Below are 27,355 nucleotides of genomic sequence, written 5' to 3'. Positions count from 1 at the left end.
GGGGCATGCACACAGGGCAGCACTATGTTGACTGTGTGTGTGGACCTGTGAGTGGCAGGGCTTGTCAGCTATAGAAGACTTCTGCTTCTGAAAGACCCACACAGGGGGTTTGCCCCACCTTCCAAAGCCTGAAACATGTTGGTGATCCCGTGCCTGAGGCCAGCCCCACACAGGTGCAATCATCAGAGAGCTGACAAGAGATCTAAAGGCTGGAGGCTTCTAGCAATTGTAAGCCCCTGAGCCTAACAACCTGCCACGCTGGGGGCCTACTCACTTAAAAGAAATACTGCAGCACAAATGTGGTATTAGAACTTGCAGCCAACTGTGCTGGGGCTCCCCACACCTGATAAAGAGACTGAAGGGCCCACAACCACTACAAACAGCTGAGCATTACAACAGCTGGCCAGGAGCATACCTCAGCCTCCCTGGGCACCAACAGGGAGAATAAACAGGCCACAACAGAAGGACACACGAAGCCCATATAGGGTTCACCCCTGGAACATTGAGAGCTGAGGGAAGCACATGGCAGACCTCCTAAGGCATCACTTATATAAGGTCACCTATCCAAGAGAAGGAGATGTAGCTGACCTACCTAATACGTAGACACAAGCACCAGGAAAGAGGCAAAATGAGGAGGCAAAGGAATACATTCCAAGTAAGGGAACAGGACAAAACCCCAGAAAAGGAACTAAATGAAACAGAAATGAGCAACCTACCCGACAGAGTTCAAACAAAGAGTCTTAAGGATGCTCACTGCGCTGGGGAGAAGAATAGATGAACTCAGTAGGAATGTCAACAAAGAAAAGGAAGATATAAAAAAGAACCAATCAGAAATGAAGAATATAATACTGGCAATGAAAAATTCACTAGAGGGACTCAAAAGCAGAGAAGATGATACAGAAGAACGGATCTCTGAGCTGGACGAAAGACTAGAAGAAATTACCCAAGCTGAACAAGTAAAAGAGAAAAGAATTAAAAAGAGTGAGGACAGTCTAAGGGAACTCTGGGACAACATCAAGTGCACTAACATCCGTGTTATAGGTGTCCCGGAAGTAGAAGAGCGAGACAAAGGGGCAGAGCATCTATTTCAAGAAATAATAGATGAAAACTTCCCTAACCTAAGGAAGGAAACAGACATCCAGGTACAGGAAGCACAGAGACTCCCAAACAAGATAAACCCAAAGAGGCTCACACCAAGACACATCATAATCACAATGTCCAGAATTAAAGATAAAGAGAGAATCCTAAAAGCCGCAAAAGAAAGACAAGTTACATACAAAGGAAACCCCATAAGGCCATCAGCTGACTTCTCAGCAGAAACCTTACAGGCTAGAAGAGATGGCACGATATAATTAAAGTGCTAAAAGGAAAAAACTTACAGCCAAGAATACTCTACCCAGCAAAGTTATCATTCAAAATGGAAGGAGAGATCAAAAATTTCCCAGACAAGCAAAAATTAAAGGAGTTTGTCACCAAGAAACCAGTGCTACAAGAAATGTTAAAGGGACTGATTTAAGGGGAAAAGAGAAGACCACAAAGAGGAAAAATTATCTATTTCCATGATAAGAGGGTAATGGATACAAACGCACAAAAAAGAGGTTAGATATGATATCAAAAACATAAAAGGAGGGAGGAGGGGAGTTAAAGAGTAGATCTTTCAGACAGAGGGCAAACTGAAGAGACTATCAATTCTGTATCGAAGGAGAAAGGAACAGAGAAGGACTACTAAAACACTGAGAAAAAGAAGTTAAAAAAATGGCAGTAAGTACATACTTATCAATAGCTACTTTAAATGTCAATGGATTAATGCTGCAATTAAAAGGCATAGGGTGGCCGATGGGATAAAACAGCAATACCCATATATATGCTGCATACAAGAGACACACTTCAGACCTAAAGACACTCACAAACTGAAAGTGAAGGGATGGAAACAGATACTCCAGGCAAATGGCAAGGAAAAGAAAGCTGGGGTAGCAATACTCATATCAGACAAAATAGACTTTAAAACAAAAACTGTAAAAAGAGACGAAGAAGGGCATTACATAATGATCAAGGGAACAATCCAAGAAGAGGATATAACAATTGTAAATATCTACGCACCCAATGTAGGTGCACCTAAATATATAAGGCAATTATTAACAGACATAGAGAAATAGACAGTAACACAATAATAGTAGGGGCCTTTAACACTCCACTTACACCAATGGACAGATCATCCAAACAGAAGATCAATAAGGAAACATTGGCCTCAAATGACACATTAGAACAGATGGACCTAGTAGATATATACAGAGCATTCCATCCAAAAACCGAAGAATACACGTTCTTTTCAAATGCACATGGAACATTCTCCAGGATTGATCACATATTAGGCCACAAAACAAGTCTCCATAAATTTAATAATATTGAAATAATACCAAGCATCTTTTCTGACAACAACGGTATGAAACTGGAAATAAACTATAGGAAGAAAATCAGAAAAGACACAAATACATGGAGATTAAACAAAATGCTACTGAACAACGACTGGGTCAACGAAGAAAAGAGAAGAAATCAAAAAATACCTGGAGACAAATGAAAATGAAAATATGACATGCCAGAATTTATGGCAAAAGCAGTTATAAGAGGGAAGTTTATAGCAATACAGGCCTATCTCAACAAACAAGAAAAATCTCGAATAAACAATATAACAATGCACCTAAAGGAACTGGAAAAAGAAGAAGAAAGAATGCCGAAAATCAGTAGAAGAAGGGAAATAATAAAAATCAGAGCATAAAAAAATGAAATAGAGACCAAAATAACAATAGAAAACTTAATGAAACCAAGAGTTGGTTCTTAAAAGATAAACAAAATCGACAAACCTTTAGCTAGACTCACCAAGAAAAAAAGAGAGAAGACACAAATAAGTAAAATCAGAAATGAAAGAGGAGAAATTGCAACAGACACCTCAGAAATACAAAAGATTATAAGAGACTACTATGAAAAGCTATATGCCAACAAATTCGACAATCTGGAAGAAATGGATAAATTCTTAGAATCATACAACCTTCCAAAACTGGATCAAGAAGAAGTAGAGAATTCGAATAGACCAATCACCAGTCAGGAGATCAAAACAGTAATGAAAAACCTCCCCAAAAATAAAAGTCCAGGTCCAGATGGCTTCCCTGGTGAATTCTACCAAACATTCAAAGAAGACTCAATACCTATCCTTCTCAAACTCTTCCAAAAAATTGAGGATGAGGAGAAGCTCCCTAACTCATTCTACGAAGCCGACATTACCCTGATACCAAAACCAGACAAAGACAACACAAAAAAAGAAAATTATAGGCCAATATCACTGATGAACATCGATGCAAAAATCCTCAACAAAATACTAGCAAATCGCATACAACAATACGTTAAAAAGATTATACACCATGATCAAGTGCGATTTATTCCAGGTATGCAGGGATGGTTCAACATTCGCAAATCAATCAACGTGATACACCACATTAATAAAATGAATAAAAATCACATGATCATCTCAACAGATGCAGAGAAAGCATTTGACAAGATACAGCATCCATTTATGATAAAAACTCTGAAGAAAATGTGTATAGAAGGAAAGTACTTCAACATAATAAAGGTCATATGTGAGAAACCCACAGCTAATATCATCCTCAATGGTGAAAAACTGAACCTATCCCTATAAGAACAGGACCAGACAAGGATGCCCACTGCCACCACTCCTATTTAACATAGTACTGGAAGTCCTAGCCAGAGCAATCAGGCAGGAGAAAGAAATAAAAGAGATCCAAATTTGAAAGGAAGAAGTGAAACTGTCACTATTTGCAGATGACATGATTTTATATATAGAAAACCCTAAAGAATCCACCAAAAAAACGAATAGAAATATTAAATGAATACAGTAAAGTTTCAGGGTACAAAATCAACATACAAAAAATAGTTGCATTTCTATACACTAACAATGTAATAGCAGAAAGAGAAATTGAGAATACAATCCCATTTACAACAAAGAGAATGAATTATCTAGGAATAAATTTAATCAAATAGGTGAAAGACCTGTATAGTGAAAATTATAAAACATTCTTGAAAGAAATAAAAGAAGACACAAAGAAATAGAAAGATATTCTGTGCTTATGGATAGGAAGAATAAAAAGTCAAAATGTCCATACTTACTAAAGCAATCTACATATTCAGTGCAATCCCTATCAAAGCACCAGTGACATTTTACATGGAAATAGAACAAAGAAAATCAAAATGTATAGGGAATAACAAAAGATCCAGAATAACTAAGGCAATCCTGAGAAAAAAAGAACAAAGCTGGAGGTATCACACTCCCTGATTTCAAAATATACTACAAAACTATAGTAATCTAAACACCATGGTACTTCCAGAAAAAGAGACACACAGATCAATGGAACAGAATTGAGAGCCCAGAAATAAACCCACACAACTATGGATAGCTAATTTATGACAAGGGAGCCAAGAACATATAATGGAGAACGGAAAGTCTCTTCAATAATTGGTGCTGGGAAAACTGGACAACCACATGCAAAAGAATGAAATAGACCATTATCTTACACCATACACAAAAATTAACTCAAAATGGATTAAAGACTTGAATGTAAGACCTGAAACCATACACCTTCGAGAAAAAAACATAGGCAGAATGCTCTTTGACATTCATCTAAGCACTTTCTTTTTGAATACCATGTCTCAGTAGGCAAGGAAAAAAAAGAAAAAAATAAACAAATGGGGATACATCAAACTAAAAAGCTTCTGCACAGCAAAGGAAACCATCAACGAAATGAAAAGACAACTTAACAACTGAGAGAAGATATTTGCAAATCACATATCTGATAAGGGGTTAATATCAAAAATATATAAAGAACTCATAAAACTCAACAAGAACAAAATGAACCACCCAATTAAAAAATGGGCAAAGGATCTGAACAGACATTTTTCCAATGAATATATACAGATGGTCAACAGGCACATGAAAAGATGTTCAACATTATTAATTATTATTAGGGAAATGCATATCAAAACTACCATGAGATATCACCTCATGCAGGTCAGGATGGCTATAATTCACAAGATAAGAAATAACAAGTGTTGGAGAGCATGTGGAGAAAAGGGAATCCTCATAAACTGCTGGTGGGAATGTAAACTGCTGCAGCCACTATGGAAAATAGTATGGAGATTCCTTAAAAAATTAAGAATAGAACTACCACATGATCCAGCTATGGCACTACTGGTTATTTCTCCAAAGAACAAGAAAATACTAATTCAAGAAGACATTTGCTCCCCATGTACATTGCAGTATTATTCACAATAGCCAAGCCTTGCAAACAACCTAAGTGTCCATCAATGGATGAATGGATAAAGAAGATGTGGAATACTACTCAGCTATAAAATAGATGTAATCTTGGGGCCAGCCCAGCAGCACAAGCGGTTAAGTGCGCATGCTCCGCTGTGGCGGCCTGGGGTTTGCCAGTTTGGATCCCGGGCGTGCACCAATGCACCACTTGTCAGACCGTGCTGTGGCAGCGTCCCATATAAAGTGGAGGAAGATGGGCATGGATGGCCCAGGGCCAGTCTTCCTCAGCAAAAACAGGAGGATTGACAGATGTTAGCTCAGGGCCGATCTTTCCCCCCTCAAAAAAAGATGTAATCTTGGGGCTGGCCCAGTGGCATAGTGGTTAAATTCGCACACTCCATTTTGGCAGCCCAGGGTTCACAGGTTCAGATCCTGGGCATGGACGTACACACTGCTCATCAAGCCATGATGTGGCGGCATCCAACATACAATAAAGGAAGATTGGCACAGACAGTAGCTCAGCGACAATCTTCCTCAAGCAAAAAGAGGAAGATTGGCAATAGATGTTAGCTGAGGGCCAATCTTCCTAAACAAACAAACAAAAAGTAATCTTACCATTTGCGACAACATGGATGGACCTTGAAGGTATTATGCTAACCAAAATAAGTCAAAAGGAGAAAGTCAACTATTGTATCATTTCACTCATAAGTGGAGCATAAAAATAACAATAACAAAAAGACACACATAGAGAGATTAGATTGGTGTTTATCAGAGGGGAAGCAGGGAGGGAAGAAGGTGGAAGGGGTAATAGGGCACATGTGTATGGTGATGGATGGTAATTAGTCTTTGGGTGTTGAACATGCTGTAATCTACACAGAAATTGAAATATGAAATATACCTGAAATTTATATAATATTTTAAACCAATGTTACCTCAGTAATAAAAGGAGAATAGTTTTACATGGTAAAACATATTTAAAATGATATCATCAAAAACAAAAGAAGAAGAAATAGGGGCCAGCCTGGTGGCGCAAGTGGTTGGGTGCATGCGCTCCACTGCGGCAGCCCGGAGTTCACCATTTCAGATCCTGGGCACGCATCGACGCACTGCTTGGCAAGCCATGCTGTGGCGGCATCCCATATAAAGTGGAGGAAGATGGGCATGGATGTTAGCCCAGGACCAGTCTTTCTCAGCAAAAAGAGGAGGATTGGCAGATGTTAGCTCAGGGCCAATCTTCCTCACAAAAAAAAAAAAAGAAGAAGAAGTAGTAGATTACAGGCATACCTCGGGAGATACTGCGGTTTGGTTCCAGACCACTGCAATACAGTGAATATCACAATAGAGTGAGTCACACAAGTATTCTGGTTTCCAAGTACATATAAAAGATTTGTTTACACTATAGTCTATTAAGTGTGCAATAGCATTATGTCTAAAAAAACAATGTATGTATCTTAAGTTAAAAATACTTTATTGCTAAAAAATGCTGTCATCTAAGCCTTCAGCGAGTCATAATCCTAATGCCTGTGGTGGGTCTTGCGTCAATGTGGATGGCTGCTGACTGATCAGGGTGGTAACTGCTGAAGGCTGGGGTGGCTGTGGCAATTTCTTAAAATAAGGCAACAATGAAGTTTTCATATCAATTGACTCTTCCTTTCATGAACAATTTCTCAGTAGCATGTGATGGTATTTGATAGCATTTTACCCATAGTAGAATTTCTTTGAAAATTGTAGTCAATCCTCTCAAGTCCTGCCACTGCTTTATAAACTAAGTTTATGTAACATTCTAAATCCTTTGTTGTCATTTCAACAATCTTCAAATCATCTTCACCAGGAGTAGATTCCATTTCAAGAAACCACCTTCTTTGCTCATCCATAAGAAGCAACTCCTCATCCATTAAAGTTTTATCATGACATTGCAGCAATTCAGTCACACTACAGGATCCACTTCTAATTTTAGTTCTTTTGCTATTTCCATCACATCTGCAATTACTTCCTCCACTGAAATATTGAACTCCTCAAAGGCATCCATGAGGGTTGGAATAAACTTCTTCCAAACTCCTGTTAGTGTTGATATTTTGAACTCCTCCCATGAATCATGAATGTTCTTAATGACATCTACAATGGTGAATCCTTTCCAGGTTTTTGATTTACTTTGCCTAGATCCATCAGAGGAATCACTATCTATGGCAGCAATAGCCTTATAAGATGTATTTCTCAAATAATAAGACTTGAAAGTCTAAATTACTTCCTGATCCATGGTCTGCAGAATGGATGTTGTGTTAGCAGGCATGAAAAAAACATTAATCTCTTTGTACCTCTCCATCAGAGCTCTTGGGCAATCAGATGCATTGTCAAGGAGCAGTAATATTTTGAAAGGAATTTTTTTTCTGAGCGGTAGTTCTCAATAGTGGGCTTAAAATATTCAGTAAACCATGTTGTAAACAGATGTACTGTCAGCCAGGCTTTGTTGTTCCATTTATAGAGCACAGGCAGAATAGATTTAGCATAATTCTTAAGGGTCCTAATATTTTTGAAATGGTGAGCATTGCCTTCAACTTAAAGTCATCAGCTGCATTAGTCGCTAACAAGAGAGTTAGTCTGTCCTTTGAAGCTTTGAAGCCAGGCATTGACTTCTCTCTAGCTATGAAAATCCTGGAAGCCTTCTTCCAATTCAAGTCTGTTTCATCTACATTGAAAATCTGTTGTTTAGTGTAGCCACCTTCATTAATTATCTTAGCTAGATCTCCTAGATAACTTGCTGCAGCTTCTACATCAACACTTGCTGCTTCACCTTGCACTTTTATGTTATGGAGATGGCCTCTTTCCTTAAATCTCATGGACCAACCTCAGATAGCTTCAAACTTTTCTTCCGCAACTTCCTCACTTCTCTCAGCCTTCATAGAATTGAAAAGAGTTAGGGCCTTGTTATGGATTAGGTTTTGTCTTAAGGGAATGTTGTGGCTGGTTTAATCTTTTATCCAGACCACTAAAACTTTCTCCATATCAGCAATAAGGATGTTTCACTTTCTTATCATTCATATGTTTACTGGAGTAGCACTTTTAATTTCCTTCAAGAACTTTTCCTTTGCATTCACAACCTGGCTAACTGTTTGGCACAAGAGGCCTAGCATCTGGCCTGTCTTGGCTTTCAACATGCCTTCCTAACTAAGCTTAATCATTTCTAGCTTTTGATTTAAAGTGAGAGATGCGTGACTCTCCCCTTCACTTGAACACTTACAGGCCATTCTAGGGTTTTTAATGGGCCTAATTTCAATATTGTTGTGTCTCAAGGAATAAGGAGGCCCAAAGAGTAACAGAGATGGAGGAACATCCAGTCAGTGGAACAGTCAAAACACAGACAACATTTATCAATTTTGCCATCTTATATGGGTGAGATTCATGAAAAAAATTACAATAGTAACATCAAAATCACTGATTGGGATATCATCATCAGGGTCGCATGAGAATATCCTTTTGTCTCTCCCTTTCTATCTACAGTGAGGAAAATATCCATAACGCAACAAAGGCTACATTACACAACACACCAGGACGTTGGAAAGGTCCATACATTGGTACATATAAAGGTGGGTGAGATGGAGGACACAGAGGAGGCTAAATGGGAGAACAGCAGAGGCTGAGACCAGGATCCTGGCTCCTTGGCTGCAGATGAGCCAGTCACCCCCGGCCCCAGAAAATTTGGTGGGCAATAGCAGAGGTGCAGGTGAAACTCCTGTCAGCCAGCCACAGAACCACCTGCAGGCACAGGAAGCGGAGCAGAAGGGGAGGTAGAGCCCTGTGATTCAGGGCCCCCACCCCGGCCATGGCTGGGAACCTGGTAGCAGCATCGAAGGTATGCAGAGGACTCCTACATCACAATCACAGTGGTGCTTTGTTATAACATGTGATAGCTGAGATAGTGGGCCTCGTACCTGGCTCTCTCCCCCCATGGCAGCAGGGCTTCCAATCCAGATGATCCCAGATGAAACTGAGATGTCAGCCATCCTTGTGACCTCAGCAGTAAAGCTAACAACCACAGCAACACCAGCAAAGCAAGGCATCAGTGATTTCCAGAGAAGCAGATGGCCGTAACGAGAGTACTGGTGACATCCCAAATAGATGCAGTGGAATGTGGAACATGCAGATCCACAAATATAGCCAGAGGCACCTCAGGTAGAGAGACCAAAACTAGTACTATAATACCACCTACTGAAAAACAGAAGAATGGCTTCTAATCTGCAAGCAGTTGAAAAGTTTGATTCAGAAAAAACAAAGCTATATCAAGGTAAAAAAACATGTCATACAACAAATGCAACAGCAGAGGAATAACTCAGCAAGTACCACAAAAAGCCATGGTACCATAGCATCACAAGAAAACAATTCAGACACCAAACATAAAGTCATGGAATATTGTGATCTAACTGATAAAGAATTCAAAATAGCTGTCATGAAGAAATTCACTGAGCTGCAAGAAAACTCAGAAAGGCAGTTCACTAAGCTCAGGAATAAAATCAATGAACAGAAGGAATACTTTACCGAAGAGATTGAAACTCTAAAAAAAATCCAAACAGAAATTCTGGAGATGAAGAACTTGATAAATAAGATGAAGAATGCATTAGAAAGCCTTAGAAATACAGCAGATCATACAGAAGAGTGAATTAGTGAGCTCAAAGATAGAAATTTAAAAATGAAGCAGGTAGAAGAAGAGAGAGAACTAAGACTTAAAAAAATGTAGAAATTCTACAAACATTATCAGACTCCATTAGAAAGGGCAACATAAAGGTAATGGGTATCCCAGAAGGAGAAGTTAGAGAGAAGGGAGCAGCGAGCTTATTTAAAGAAATAATAGCTGAGAATTTCCCAAATCTGGGGAATGAAGTGGATATATAAATCCATGAATCTAATAGAACACCCAATTATTTCAATACAAAAAGACATCCAAGACACATAATAATAAAACTGTCAAAAATCAATGACAAAGAACATTAAAAGCAGCGAGAGAAAAAGAGAAAACCTACAAGGGATTCACCATTAGGCCATCAGCAGATTTCTCAGCAGAAACCCAGAGGCCAGGAGAGAGTGGAAAGATAAAAACCATGAGCCAAGAATACTCTATCCAGCAAAGTTATCTTTCAGATATAAAGGAGAAATAAAGGCTTTCCCAGACAAATAAAAGCTCAAGGAGTTCATTGCCACTAGACTTGCCTTAGAAGAAAGGTTGAAAGGAGCTCTCTTACCTGAAACAAAAAGGCAAAGCTATACAAAGCTTTGAGCAAGGTGATAAATAGATATAATCAGAGAATTGCAAATCTGTATCAGAATAGGATAGTATATACTTAATTATAACATAAAGGTGAAAAGGAAAGAAAGCATTAAAAATAACTATAACCATGTCAATTTGGTAACAAACTCAGAATGCTAAAAGGGACAATTTTTGACAACAAAAACATAGAAGGGGGAGAGGAAAAGGATGAAACCTTCACAGGCAAATGAAGATAAGAGGCTATCAGCAGAAAAACACTATCTTATCTATGAGACCTTTTATACAAACCACATGGTAACCACAAAACAAAAATACAGAATAACAAAATTAAAAAAAGAGGAAAATGAGAAACACATCACACAAAACCACCAAACTGAAATAGCAGACAGAAACACAGGGAAGAAAAACAGCGGAAATATAAAACAACCAGAAAACAATGATAAAAAGGGCAGTATTCAGTCCTCATATATCAATAATCAACCTAAATGTAAACGGATTGAATTCACCAATCAAAAGACAAAGAGTGGTAGGATGGATTGAACAAGACCCATATGCTGCCTCCTGGAGACCCATCTCAGCACTAAAGACAAACACAGGCTCAAAGTGAAGGGATGGAAGGTGATACTCCAAGCAAATAGCCAACAAAAGAAAGCAGGCATAGCTATACTTATATCAGACAAAATAGACTTCAAGCCAAAAAAGATAACAAGAGATAAACATGGACATTATATAATGATAAAAGGAACAAACCACCAAGAAGACATAAGAGTGATTAATATTTATGAACCTAACACAGCAACACCAAAGTATATAAAGCAATTATTAACAGACCTAAAGGGAGAAATGGACAGCACCACAATAATAGTAGGGGACATTAATGCCACACTTACATCAATGGCTAGATCATCCAGACAGAAAATCAAGAAGGAAACACTGGCCTTAAGTGAAACATTAGACCAGATGGACTTAATCGATATATATAGAACATTACATCCACAATCAGCAGAATATACATTCTTCTCAAGTGCCCTTGGAACATTTCCAAAAAGAGACTGTATGTTGGAAATGAAACAAGTATCAATAAGTTTAAGAAGACTGAAATCATATCAAGCATCTTTTCCAAACACAATAATAAGAAACTAGAAGTCAACTACGAGAAGAAAGCTGAAAAAGTCACAAATACGTGGAGACTAAACAACTTGCTACTGAACAATTACTGGATCAATGAAGAAATCAAAGGAGAAATTAAAAAATACCTAGAAACAAATGAAAATGAAAACACAACATACCAAAATCTGTGGGGTACAGCAAAAATGGTACTAAGAGGGAAGTTTATAGTAATACAGGACTACTTTCAAAAAAACAAGAAAAATCTCAAATGAACAATCTAACATTACATTACACCTAAAGGAATTAGAAAAAGAAGAACAAACAATGCCCAAAATCAGTAGAATGGCCCATCAGAATGGCTATAATTAACAAGACAAGAAGTAACAAGTGTTGAAGAGGATGTGAAGAAAAAGGAACACTTACACCCTGCTGGTGGGAGTGCAAACTGGTGCAGCCACTATGGAAAACAGTATGGAGATTCCTCAAAAAATTAAATATAGAACTACCATATGATCTGGCTGTTCCACTTCTGGGTATTTATCCAAAGCACACAAAAACACTACTTTGAAAACATATATGCACCCCTATGTTCATTGCAGCATTATTCCCAATAGCCAAGACTTGGAACCAATCTAAGTGCCCATCAGTGGATGAACAGATAAAGAAGATGTCGTATATATATACAATGGAATACTACTTAGCTGCAAAAAAAGATGTAATCTTGCCATTTGCAACAAGATGGATGGACCTTGAGAGTATTATGCTAAGCGAAATAAGTCAGACAGAGAAAGATAAATACCATATGATTTCACTCATATGTGGAAGATAAACAAACACATAGATAGAGAACAGATTGGTGGTTACCAGAGAGGAAGGAGAGTGGGGGAAGGGCAAAACGGGTAAAGGGGCACATGTGTATGGTTTGGTGTGGTACACATTTTAGTCTATATAGAAGATGAATTACAATGCTATACACCTGAAATTTATATAATGTTATAAATCAATTTTACCTCAATAAAAAATAATAATAATTTGGATATATAAAAAAAGATCACAGATCACCAGAACAAATATAATAATAATGAATGTTTGACATATTGTGAGAATTAACAAAATATGACACAGAGACATGAAGTGAGCAAATGCTGTTAGAAAAATGGCGCTGAGAGGCATGTTCATCACAGGATTGCCACAAACTTTCAATTTGTAAAAATTGCATTATCTGCAAAGCACAATAAAGCAAAGTGCAATAAAATGAGGTATGTCTGTAATCTGAGTAGGCCTATATCTATCAAAGAAATTGAATCAATAATTAATAACCTTCCAAAAAAGAAAACCTCAGGTTCAGATAGGTTCACTGGTGAATTCTATGGAACATTTAAAGAAGAAACTCTACCAATTCTCTATAATCTCTTCCAGAAAATAGAAGCAGAGGGAATGCTTCCTAACTCATTCTATGAGGCTAGGATTACCCTTGTAACAAAACCAGAAAGGACATTACAAGAAATAAAAAAATTCTGCTGTACAACATTGTGCACAAAATTAATAATACTATGTTGTGTACTTAAAAATCTGTTAAGAGGATAGATCTCACATTAAGTATTCTTAACATATTAATAACAAAAAAAATGAAAATGTTACTAAACTGACCTCACTCCAGTGGGACTCCAACCCATATTCAGAGGAGCTTCGAGGAGAGACCCACGGGTGGGCCTCGTACCCACAATCTATTCCCTGCCTGGAGGTTCTTTTCTGTTCAGAGTCGCAGATTTGAAATGAAACCAAAGCTGAGCAGTCAATGGTACAAGCTTTTATTCAATGGCCAAAGAATGGAGAAGTGGGAACTAAGTTCACAAATCAACTTCTCAGCTCACGGGGCACGTCAGCAACTGTTATTAGGGGTCTAGGTAATGAAGGGAAGGAATATTCATCGTATCCAGGGAACAGGGCAGGCTTTTTGGGGGAACAAGGGTGCCAACTCTTTTCTTTCCTTGTTTAGTTATATCTTGCTGTTTCCGTGGCAATTGTAAACTGTCCTGGCACTGGTGGGTGTGTTATGTAGCATGGTACTGTTTTACAATGAGCATATAATGAGCTGCGGGGTCTATGTCAGGTCAAGTCAGACTCCATGTTACCTTCACCTGGTTTTAACTGGTTTCGACTATATGTATCAGCCATCTCCTCCTTCCTCTCATTGTGGTTTCTTGTAAGCTAAAGAGAATCTTTTAGGCTTGTTCTCAGCAGGGTTGTGGTTAATGTCTTATGGGGCCAGGGGCCGGGGTAACAAAAAGTGTAGACCAATATCTCTCATGAACACAGATGCAAAATCCTCAACAAGAAATTAGCGTATTTTTTGATTAGTGTATTCCACATGTCATTCCTAGAACTCTCTTTAATAGAGGGCATCCCCTCAACATCCTGTGCTTCTTGTCTACTCTTGATCACCACTGATCACTTATATATTGGTAACAGTGACTAGAATGTGACCAGTGAACTTAGGAGATGGCCACTGACCTAAAATGGTCTCAGGGTAGCACCAATGCTCTGAAGAAGTGGCCGTGGTCAGAGGGACTCAGGGCTGAGACAGCATATGTTGAAGGCTAGAGAGTGAGCAGTGGGACCACACCCCCACTCTTTCCATCCCCACCCACACAGGACAGCTCTTTGGTTGAGAGGCAGAAGGGTAGATATTGGAATGGGGAGATTGTCCCAGGTTAATTTCTTCAAATAAACTTTGTCCTGAAACCTAAAAAAAAAAAAAAAAACAAGAAAATTAGTGTATTAGTTTGTCAGGTAGGGCTGCCATAACAAAGTACTACAAACTGAGTGGCTTAAATAACAGAAATTTATTGTCTTACAGTTCTGGAGGATAGAAGTTCAAAATCGAAGTGTCAACAGGTTTGGCTCCTCCTGGGGGCTATGAGAGAAGGATTTGTTCCAGGCTCTCTCCTTGGCTTGTAGATGGCCATCTCTCTATGTGTCTTCACACTGTCTTTCCTCTACTGCATGCATGTGTCCAAATTTCCCCTGCTTATAAGGATAGCAGTTATATGGGATTAATGCCTACCCTAATGCCCACATTTTAAATTGATTACCACTGTGAGGACTCTGTCTCCCAATAAGGTCACATTCTGAGGTACTGGGGTTTAGGACCCCTATTTTGGGGTCCTAACTTAACTTTTAGCAGACACAATTCAACAGATAACAATTAGCAAATTAAATCCAACAATGTATAAAAAAATGATATTCCATGGCCAAATAATATTTATTCCAAGTATACAAGGCTGGTTCAACATTTGAAAATCAATATAATCTATCACAACAACAGACTAAAGAAATAAATCATAGGATTATATCACTAGATGCAGAGAAAAAACATTTGACAAAATCCAGCATGAAAATCCAGCATGTAATCATGATAAAAACTTTCAGCAAACTAGGAATAGAGGGGAATTTCCTCAAATTGATAAAGAACATTGCCGAAAAAGCTACAGCTAGCATCACACTTAATGGTGAAAAACTAGATGTTTTCCTGCTAAGACTGGGAACAACACAGGGATGCCTGCTCTCACCACTCCCATTCAACATTGTACTGGAAGTCCTAGCTAATGAAGTAGACAAAAAAAGAAAGAAAGAAAAGGTATACAGAATTGGAAGGAAGAAATAAAACTGTCTTTGTTCACAGAACACATGACTGTCTACATAGAAAATACCAAAGGATAAACAACAACAAAACAAAAACTCCAGGAACTAATAAGCCATTACACCAAGGTTTCAGGATACAAGGCTAATATGCAAAAATAAAATGCTTTCTTATATACCATCAGTGAACAACTGGAATTTGAAATTCAAAACACAATATAATATACAGTAGCACCAAAACAATATTTAGGTATAAATCTAACAAAATACTTACAAGATATGAAGAAAACTACAAAATTCTGATGAAAAATTCTAAAATCTAAATAAATTGAATGATATTCCATGTACATGGATAGGAAGACTCAATATTGTCAAGATGTTAGTTCTTCCTAATTCGATCTATAGATTCAATGCAATCCCAATCAAAATCCCAGCAAGTTATTTTGTGGCTATTGACAAACTGATTCTAAAGATTATACGGAAAGTCAAAAGACTCAGAACAATCACAACAATATTGAAAGAGAAGGACAAAGTCAAAGAAATGACTCTACCCAACTTCAAGACACAGTAATCAAGCTACAGTAATCAAAACAGTGTGGTATTGGGAAAAGAACAGAATAGAGAGTCCAGAAATAGACCCAAACAGAGTTAACTGATCTTGGAGAAAGGAGCAAAGGCAATTCAATGGAGAAAGGATAATCTTTTCAACAAGTGGTGCTGAAACAACTGGACATCCACATGCAAAAGTATAAATAAAGACACAGAACTTAAACTTTTCACAAAAATTAACTCAAAATGGATTATAGACTTAAATGTAAAACACAAAACTATAAAAGTCCTAGAAGATAACATCAGAGAAAATCTAGGTAACCTTGGGTTTCATGATGACTTTTTAGACCTAACACTAAAAGCAGGATCTATGAAAGAAAAGAATTGATATGCTGGACTTGATTAAATGTCAAAATTTCTGCTCTGCAAAAGACACTGTTAAGAGAATATAAAGCCAAGCCACAGACTGAGAAACAATATTTTCAAAACACATCTGAAGAAAGACTGGTATCCATATATAAAAAGAACTGCTAAAACTCAACAGTAAGACAACAAACAACTCACTACACAAATGGGCATAGATCTGAATAGACATGTCACTAAAGAAGATATATAGATGGCAAATAAACATATGAAAAGATGCTCCAAATCATATGTCATCAGGGAAATGGAAATTAAAACAATGAGATATTACTATACACCTATCAGAATGGCCAAAATACTGAACACTGACAACATCAAATGCTGGTGAGCATGTGGAGCAATAGGAACTCTCATTCATTGCTGGTGGAGATGCAAAACGGTACAGTCACTTTGGAAGACATTTTGGTGGTTTCTTACAAAACTAAACATACTCTTACCATACAATCAAGCAATTGTGCTCCTTGGTATTTTCCCAAATCAGTTGAAAATTTATGCCCACACAAAAACCTGTACATAAATGTTTATTGCAGCTTTATTCATAACTGCCAGAACTTGGAAGCAACCAAAATGTCCTTCAACAGGTGAATGGATCAATAAACTGTGGTACATCAGAAAATAAAATATTATTCACTGATTAAATGAAATGAGCTATCAAGCCGTGAAAAGACATGGAGGAATCTTCAATGCATATTGCTAAGTGAAAGAAGCCAAGCTGAAAAGGCTACATACTGTATGATTCCAACTATATGGCATTCTGGAAAAGGCAAAACTATGGAGACAGTAAAAAGATGAGTGAACGCCAGGAGTTGGGGGTGGCGGGAAAGATAAATAGGTGAAGCACAGAGGCTTTTTAGGGCCATGAAAATACTCTGTATAATACTATAATGATAGAAACATGTCACTATACATTTGTCCAAACCCATAGAATGTACACACCAAGAGTGAACCCTAACGTAACCTATGGACTTCAGTTAATAATGTATCAGCATTGGCTCATCAAGTGTAAGAAATGTGTCACACTTATGCCAGATGTTAATAACAGGAGAAACTGGAGGGGGTGCTGAGAGTGTATATGGAAACTCTACTTTCTGCTCAATTTTTCTGTAAATCTAAAACTGCTAAAAATATAAAGTCTATTAATTTTGAAAAGAGTAGACTGAATTCTCAGTCTTTATCTCACTTGATCTACAGACAGCATTTAGCATAGTTATCAATTCTTCCTCCTTGAAATACATAAACAGTTACGGCAGGGCTGAGTTTAAAACCCTTTGTTCCATGTTCTAAGCCTTGGAGGAGACAGACTGTCAATGGGAGTTGAAACTGAATGGATGTACTATAAGAGGCTTGGATCAAAAAAGATTCTACTCAAATTGAGTGATTACTTTTTCTGGTTGAAAGACTGAGAGTATATACTCATACTGGAAGGAAGATATATTTCTTACAAGGTTGGGGCATGGCATATGACAGCATAACACTGTGCGATAGGAGTCCTGGGTGCAAATCCAACTCTGCCAATTTAAAACAATTTAATTGGGGTAATCTTAGGGAACTTCATCTCTCTATGCCAGTTTCCTCATCTGTAAAATGGGGGAAATTATGTCTGCCTTGTGAGTTTATTATAAACATCAAATGAAATATATCTGACAGCACTTTATAAACCTGTGGTGATTATTACAGGATAGTGTGACCCAGAAGAGCTCACACATTTAGATTTTCACTGAAGAATTATGTTATGGATGTAGCAACTAAAACTCTGTAGTGTCTTAGCCTCACAAACACAAAACTCCTTTCCGGTAAACCAGTGGTCCTCAACTTGGGCTATATACCAGGGGACCTTTAAAACAAAACAAAACAAAACAAAGGAATATGTAGGCTCCACTCCCCCAAACTAATTTAATTAGTCTGGGGTAGGGCACTGGACTTTTTTAAAGCTCTACAGGTGATTCTAATGTGTAGCCATCACTGAGAACCACTGAATTATTCTAAACAACATATCTAAATAAAACTTGTGGTTGAGAAAAACTTAGACATGGAAAATCCACAGAATCTGAAATTGTTAAAAAAAAAAATTTTAGGGCAGTGGTTCTCATGCTTAGCTGAATATTGGAATCAACTGGGAAACTTTAAAAAATACTGATGTCTGGGTCCCACCTAGAGATCTTGATGTAACTGGTCTTAGGCATTTCAAAAAGTTCCTCAGGTGAGTCTAGTATGCAGCCAAGGTTGAGAACCACAACTTTAGGGAATTACAACTTCATCATCTTATTTTCCAGGTCTAGGTTCCAAGGTTCACCTCCAAATATAGAAACAAGTATAATAATGAAATGGAGAAATTACTATGCACCAAGCATTGTGCTTTACATGCTATATTTCATTTTAATTTTTACTATAACCCAATGCAGTTATGCTTAAGAGAAAAAAAGATCTCTTTTGATCACCTGCCCCTAGGAATGTATCCTGCAAAGTCATTTTTAAAACTGTTCTCCAGTGCTGGAAGTCCTAGCCAGAGCAATTAGACAAGAAGAAAGAAATAAAAGGCATCCAAATTGGAAAAGAAGTAAAATTATCTCTGTTCACAGATGACATGATCTTATATATAGAAAACTCTAAAGATTCCACCAAAAAAACTGTTAAAATAAACAATTTCAGTAAAGTTGCAGGATACAAAATCAATATACAAAAATCAAGTGCATTTCGGGCCAGCCCCGGTGGCCTAGTGGTTAAGTTCGGTGCACTCTGCTTCGGTGGCCCAGGGCTGGTTCCTGAGCATGGACCTACACCACTCGTCTATCAGTGGCCATGGCTGTGGTGGCAGCTCACACACAGAAAAAGGAAGATTGTCAACAGATGTTACCTCAGGACGAATCTTCTTCAGCAAAAAAAAACAAAGAGAGAGAGAGAAAACATCTTCATTAAAAAAAAAAAATCAAGTGCATTTCTATACACTAACAATGACCAACATGAAAAGAAAATTAAGACAACACTCCCATTTACTATGGCATCTAGAAGGATAAAATACTTAGGAATAAACTTAATCAAGGAAGTGAAACACCTGTACACTGAAAACTAGAAAACATTGCTAAAAGAAGTCAAAGAAGATACAAATAAATGGAAAGATAGTCCATGCTTGTAGAATGGAAGACTTAATATTGTTAAAATGTCCACACTATGCAAAGTGATCTACAGATTCAATGTAATTCCAATCAAAATCCCAATGGAATTTTTTATAGAAACAGAAAAAAGATCCTAAAATTTATCTAGAATTCACTTGGAATCTCAAAGGATCCCAAATAGCCAAATCAATCTTGAAAAAAAAGAATAAAGTTGGAGGTATCACACTTCCTGATCTCAAAACATACCACAAAGCAACAGTAATCAAAACGATGTGGTACTGGCATAAAAACAGATATACAGACCAATGCAACAGAATAGAGCCCAGAAATAAACTCTTGCACATATGGCCAAATGATTTTTGGTAAAGGTGCCAAGACTACACAATGGGAAAAGGACAGTCTCTTCAACAAATGGTGCTGGGAAAACTGGATATTCACAAGCAAAAGAATGAATTTGCATCCTTACTTTATATAATATACAGTAGTCCCCTCCTTATCCACGGTTTCACCTTCCTCAGTTTCAGTTACCTGTCATCAATCACAGTCCAAAAATATTAATTGGAAAACTCTAGAAATAAACAATTCATAAGTTTTAAATTGCATGCTGTTCTGAGTAGCGTGATAAAAATCTCACGCCATCCCACTCCGTCCCACCTGGGACGTGAATCATCCCTTTGTCCAGTGTTTTCAACTGGTGTACAGACACCAGGTTAGTCAATTTGTAGCCATCTCAGTTATCAGATTGACTGTCACAGTATCACAGTGCTCATATCCAAGTAACCCTTATTTTACTTAATAATGGTCCCATAGTACAAGAGTAGTGATGGTAGCAATTCAGATATGCCAAAGAGAAGTCATAAAGTGCTTCCTTTAAGTGAAAAGGTGAAAGTTCTCAACTTAATAATGAAAGAAAAAAATTGTATGCCGAGGTTGCTAAGGTCTATAGTAACTTTTATTACAGTATATTGTTATGGTTGTTGTATTTTATTATTAATTATTGTTGTTAACCTCTCACTGTGCCTAATTTATAAATGAAACTTTACCATGGGTATATATGATAGGAAAAAACATAGTATATACAGGGTTCAATACTATTGCAGTTTCAGGCATCTACTGGGGTACTTGGAACGTATCCCTCACAAATAAGGGGGGACTATTGTGCAAAAATTAACTCAAATTAGATTAAAGACCTGAACATAAGGCCCCAAACTGTAAAACTTCTAGAATAAAATATAGAGGAATAGCTTCAGGACATTGGATTTGGCAGTTATTTCTTGGATATGACACCAAAAGCACAGACAACAGAAGGAAAAATAGACAAATGGGACTACGTCAAACTTAAAAACTCTGTGCATCAAAGGAAACAATCAACAGGGTGAAAAGGCAACCTACAGAATGGAAGAGAATATTTGCAAATCATATATCTGAAAAAGGGGTTAATATCCAGAATATATAAAGAAATTCTACAACTCAACTACAAAAAAAAAAAATCCTGATTAAAATATTGTCAAAGGACTTGAATAGAAAATTCTCCAAAGAAGATATACAAATGACCAACAAGCATATGAAAAGATGCTCAACATCACTAATCATAAGAAAAATTCAAATCAAAACCACGAGATATCACCTCACACCACTAGGATGGCCCCTATAAAAAGAACAGAAAATAAAAACTGCTGGCGAGGATATGGAGAAGTTGGAACCCTTGTACACTGTTGGTGGGAATGTCAAATGGTGCATCCATTATGAAAAGTTCCTCAAAAAATTAAAAATAGAATTACCATGTGACTCAGTAATCCCACATCTGGATTTATATCCAAAACAATTCAAAGCAGGATCTTAAAGGATATTTGCATACCTATGATCATTGCAGCATTATTCACAATCGCCAAGAGGTGGATGCAACCCAAATGCCCATGGACAGATGAATGGATAAAGAAAATATGGTATTTACACACAATGGAATACTATGCAGCCTTAAAAATGACATCCCGACACATACTACAACATGGATGACATTATGCTAAAGTCAGTCATAAAAGGACAAATACTGTATCATTCTACTTATATGAAGTATCTAAAGTAGTCAAAATTATAGAAACAGAAAGTAGAAACATGGTTGCCAAGGGCTGGGGGGAGGGGTCAGGGGAAATTAGAATTTAGTAAGTATAGATTTTCAGTGTTGCAAGATGAAAAAGTTCTAGAGATCTCTTGCACAATAATGTGAATATACTTAACTGTATACTTAAAAACGGTTAAGACGATAAATGTAATGTTATGTTTTTTTACCAAAATTTAAAAACAATGTTTTCCAATTCCAAGAAAAACTAGTTTTATTTTCCTGTACAGGCTCAGAAGGCATTCATTTCTAGCACAGTCACCCATGCTAAAGGTACAGATATAAAAGGTGGCTGGAGAAAAAGGAAGAAGGGAAAGATAGCAAGAAGTGTCCAATTACAGAAGGGAGGAAGGGGTGAAGGACAAGGCCAGAGAAAGAGTAAAGAGTTAAGTGAAAAAGCCAGACTCAGAAGACCCAAGTGTAAGATAAAGGAAAATAAACTATTAGAACCCAGGAGACATTTTAAGATCAAAAACCCAAGTGAAGAAGGAAGGTGCTATGGTCTGAATGTTTGTGTCCCCCCAAAATTCATGTGCTGAAATCCTAATGCCCAATGTGTTGGTATTTGGAGGAGGGGCTTTGGGGAGGTGATTAGGTTATGAGGATTGAGCCCTCATAAATAGGATTAGTGGGATTAGTACCTTTATAAAAGAGGCTCCAGAGAAATTCCTTGCCCCCTTCCATCATGTGGGGACACAGTGAGAAGTCCACAGTCTGCACCCCACAAGAGGGACTTTACCAGAACCCAACCATGCTAGCACCCTAATCTTGGACTTCAAGCCTCTAGAATCGTGAGAAATAAATTTAAGTTGTTTATAAGCCACCCAATCTGTGGTATTTTGTTATAGCAGCCCAAATGGACTAAGAAGAGAAAAAAAAAAAAGAACCCATGGTAATCTTCAAGCACAGAACAAGTAGAAGGGTAGGTATGGTGTGTGTGTGTTGCGGGGGTGCCTAGAAAATGCTTATCGAAAAGCTGCAAAGTAACTGTTCCTTTCCTGATGGGGAAGGTGCAGGTAGGCATTTGCCAATCTAAATGCAGAAAGCTATGTAAACTTGATGAGAATAGTTTGGTAAAAGCATTTACTTGCTTCAGCCAATTGAAAGTTAAAGGAAAAGTAGGCTTGTTGTTGCTAGAGGAACTGTATTGTGATGAGGTTAATAGAAGAAATCACTGCCAGTAGGAACAGGGGCTCACTCTCTCACACTCAGGGAAAAAATGTCACAGTTCAGGAAAAGAATAGTCAAGGGGTAAAGAGTATAAATTGAAATTATAAAGTAGCATTAGCTCTCTCTTGCCTCTCCTAGGACAGGCAGCCTTGAACGGTAGGAGATCTCAACAAGGAGAAAAATTGTCCACTCAGAAAGAGTTCATGATAAGGCCCAGAGCACTACCCTTGAAAAGGCTACAACGTCCCTGTACGAAGGGTGCTGTGTGCCTCTTGGACGATAGTCCCTGAGGAAGCCTCGGAGGAGGGGAAAACTGTTGATAAACAAAATTGTTGATATGGACTTCCTATGGGGCTCCACACTGCAGGGAACCTGTGTCTATTAGCACATAGGACCTTCTAAAAGACCTGCAATTACTCAGACCCACCCTTTTCTCACCCTTCTAGTTCCGACACAGTGTGGTAAGAGGGTTCCTCTGCCTGACGTGCTTTTATTCCACAGAAACCCGGGTCCCATAGTTTGTGTGTGTGTGTGTGTGTGTGTGTGTGTGTGTGTGTGTGTAGGGTGGGGGGAAGAGAGAGAAAAAGAAAGACAGATGGGGAGGAGGGACATAAGGGGAAGGGAGAAAGAAAGGAAAGGCGGGGAAAAGAGAGAGGGAAGCAGAGGGATGGGAGAAAAAGGAAGGAGGAAAGAGAAAGAAGAAAAGAAGAGAGGCAGAGTAAAGAGAAAGACAGAGATGAGGGAGAAAGAAAGGGGGAGAAAAGAGGCTGATCATCAGTAGTTACTACACAGACTCTAATTCCCAGGTCACACAATTGCTTTGTTAGTTTTGCATTCCTGGGCTGTAGACAGAGCACTCTGACATTTACAAGACCTTTGCTCTTGAAGAAGCTGTGGACCATAAACCATGTTGTTTTTTTCATTTCCCTTCCAGGAAGAGAAGAAAGGAGGAAATCAGGTGCACTTCAGAGGTCTCTGAATCCATTTACTATCCTGATTTGCCACAATTATTGGTAATAACTTGGATACACTGCAAAAATAAATAAATAAAAGACAACAAATCTAGCTCCAGGATGACAAACAATGTGATGATATCCATCAGCTGTAAACATGACCCACATAAGCCCTGCCCCGTGTGGCATCACCTTTGACAGCAGAGAATATTCATCATGAAAACAACTGCCGCGCCCTGCACATAGTAAAAGAGCTTTCTCCTACTTTCACAACAACTGTCTCTGATTTAAGTCTCTTCTTTAAAGTAATAAGTGAGAAAATATGTCATGTGGCAGGAGGGAGGAAAGGAAAAGGTGCAGGGCAAAGAAGTCTTGTGTGCCAAGATGTACAAGGTCATTTGAAACAAATGTTGAAAATGCAACCCAGTGGGGCCAGCCTGGTGGTGCAGTGGTTAAGTTCGTGTGCTCTGCTCCAGCGGTCTACGCACCTCTTATCAAGCCATGCTGTGGTGGCATCCCATATAAAGTAGAGAAAGATGGGCACAGATGTTAGCCCAGGGCCAATCTTCGTCAGCAAAAAGAGGAGGATTGGCAACAGATGTGAGCTCAGGGCTAATCTTCCTCACCAAAAAAAAAAAAAAATGCAACCCAGATTGGCCTTGAATTTATACCTCCTCACACTCTATTTATCAGCACCCCTTCAATTAAAGCAAATTTGAGACTCAGAAAGGAATGCTGCATTTCATAGCCCACCCATCTATCACTATTAAGTGTTAGAAGCACTTAAGAGTTAGAATGAACCTTCCAGATTGACACCAGCATTTCTCAAAGCATGTTCTATAAACCCTAGTTCCACAGGATGTTAATAGGTGTACAGACACACAGTTCTGTGACCAGGTTAGGGAAACACTGGATTAAATAAATATAAGCAGGTTTCTTTATTGCAGGGTTTTTCAGAGACCTTAATAGGTGAAAAGTCACCATGAATCTCTGCAGTATTTGTGGTATCAACATATTTTACCTTAGAATCCTTTTTGTTTTTTAAACAACTTATCTTGTGGGTCTAGTGGTCAACAGGAACAAGATTTAGGAAATCCAATATGCTCATTTTATTGAAGCAGTACAGTGCAGGGCTTAAGAGTACAAACTTTTGAGTCACAGACTGTCTGCTTCATACTCTGGCTCTCAGCAAGTTGCTTAAGTTTTCTGGGTCTTGATTTCTTTATCTTTAAAATGAGGATAATAATAGTATTATTGTGAGTGTTAAATGAGTATATAAATATGTAATATTTATGTAAAGCACTTAGAATAGTTCCTGGCACATAGTAATTGCTCAAGAAAGGTAGATATTATTATTTTACCCACAAGGAAAATGAACCCTAAGGTCACACTGCATGTCAGTATCAGCTGGGACTAGAACCCAGGTCTCCTGACTCCCTATCCAGCATGGATTTCTCAAATAATGAAAATGTCTTTGGAGCTTATCAAAAAACCTTTCTAAAGCATTTAAGTATCACACCACAAAACCCACAAAATGATATATAAAAAGATACAACCCTAAAACAAATCCCAGTGGTTTCTAGGAGTAATGGCTTAGTTGTGGTTTCCCGAGTACAAACTGAGGTCAAAGGAGGAGGTTTTGGTGGTGAGGAAAACGATTCCAATGCCTATAAAATAGTGGCCAAAATGTCAGACCACTGCCACCAGGACTTCCTGGGTAGCCTCTCTCTTTGCACTATAGTACCAAGAGCCTTTCTGGATTCTCAGGAAAATCTTCCTCTTTGAAACAGGCTGATCTTTGAGACCTCCCAGGATGAATGTATACTAAATGTCTATCTACTAAAGCCTCTACAATTGTTTGGCTCTGATGGAAAAATAAAGGAATACACAGTAATGGAGCACTTCAAATGTGCCAGGCCCTTATCATACCTTATCTTAATCTTTACCATAGTCCCAAGAAGTAGATATTATCCCCATTTTACAAATGAGTAAACTGAGACTCAGAGCATTTGAGTGATTTGCCTAAGAACTCAGAGCTAATAACACATCTGGAATTCAAACTCAACTCTGTTCATGTTTTTTCCACTATATTAACACTACTTCCTAGACTGACAGAATCAAAGTGAAGCCAATTGGATTTGGACTTTTGAAAACTGAAAGGGGAGTACAATCCTCACCCCTAGAAATCACATTTCCTGATCATGAAAACACTTTACCTAGTTTTATCTTAATTTATTGTGACCCTGCCTCTTTCCTAAATGAATTTGAGGTGGTTTATAATAAAAGACAGATCTACAATTAGGTTATTAGAATGGAAAATCAAAGTCATGAAAAGGAGGAGGAAGCAATTATGCTAAGTACAAGGGCTAATGTAGTTAATATGATTGAACACTAAATTTGGTTCTTAGTTTCCTAGAAGTCAAGCCAAAAATTATCTGCTTTTAGGAAAGCTTCATATATATTGTAATCTTGAGAGCAGATAGGGTGGCTTGAAAAGCATTGTGTAAATAGTAAACTACTATAAAGTGTTATTACTTATTATTATTATTTCCCAGAATAGCATTCTATACCCACCCAGCATTTCCAATTATTTTGGCTGTTGTTTCAATGATAACTCCATACAATTTATCATAGTCTGAACCAGTCATGCATACTAAACAACAAAAAGACAATGCTAACTCTGCCACTTGTTAGATGTTTGACCTTGGACAAGAAACTTCAGTGATCTGGGCCTCAGCTTTCACATTTGTGAAATGAGAGGCTTGGACTATCACTAGATGATCTTATTTATTTATTTATTTATTTATTTATTTATTTATTCAATTATTAGTAGCTTTACTGAACTTACATACCATAAAATTCACTTGTTTTAAGTGTACAATTCACTGACTTTTTTAGTAAATTTACAGAGTTGTACAACCATGACCACAATATAATTTTAAAACATTTCCATCACACCAAAAAGAAACTGCATTCCCATTCCTTATTTAGATAATCTTTTAAAAGGTCCTTTCCAACCTTCTATAGTCTACATTTCTAGATTTATAAAGCTTTAGCAGCTCTTTGCTACTTATAGAACCAAGTTCAAATTCCTCAGTGTAACATTCAGGGTCCTCCACAATCTACAAAACTTATCTCTTCAACTTAATTCCTTGCTGCATTCCTCTCACTCCCTTACCCTAATGAGCTTATGTTCTTACAGTTCCCTTGGTAGGGAGGTCCTCCCACCTCCCTAATCTCTGAAGTGTATAATCCCATCCATTATTCAAACTCAGCTTAAATGTCACTCCTTCCATAAAGCTTTCTTCATTTCATACGTCTTACACTCATCTAGAACTGGACTTTATTTGCCTTTAAACTCCAACAGTATTTCAATTGTCCCTCTCACAAAAGATCTCACTTTCATTCTTAGATCTTCTTTTTTTTTTTTTTTTGAGGAAGATTGGCCCTGAGCTAACATCTATTGCCAATCTTCCTCTTTTTCTCTTTTTTCTCCCCAAGGCCCCAGTACATAGTTGTATATTCTAGTTGTAGGTCCTTCTAGTTCTTCTATGTGGGATGCCACCTTAGCATGGCTTGATTAGTGGTGAGGAGGTCTGTGCCCAGGATCCGAACCGGCGAATCCCAGGCCACCAAAGCAGAACACGCGAATTTAACTGCTATGCCATGGGGCCAGCTCCTCATTCTTAGATC

The 27,355-nt window shown here is 37.9% G+C and overlaps 1 protein-coding gene across 2 annotated transcripts in view; it reads right to left on the bottom strand.

Annotated features, from left to right (window-relative positions):
- MTMR8 (phosphatidylinositol-3,5-bisphosphate 3-phosphatase MTMR8) overlaps positions 1-27,355 on the bottom strand; it is a 195,599-nt gene that overhangs the window by 164,616 nt on the left and 3,628 nt on the right. The gene's annotated exons all lie outside the window — the stretch shown is intronic.

This window comes from Ceratotherium simum, chromosome X (assembly GCF_057802395.1).
Source record: "Ceratotherium simum simum isolate JZ-2026a chromosome X, ASM5780239v1, whole genome shotgun sequence".
In the NCBI taxonomy this organism is placed as follows: Eukaryota; Metazoa; Chordata; class Mammalia; order Perissodactyla; family Rhinocerotidae; genus Ceratotherium; species Ceratotherium simum.
The sequence above is the reverse complement of the archived record's forward strand: the minus strand, read 5'-3'. Positions and strand labels throughout refer to the sequence as shown.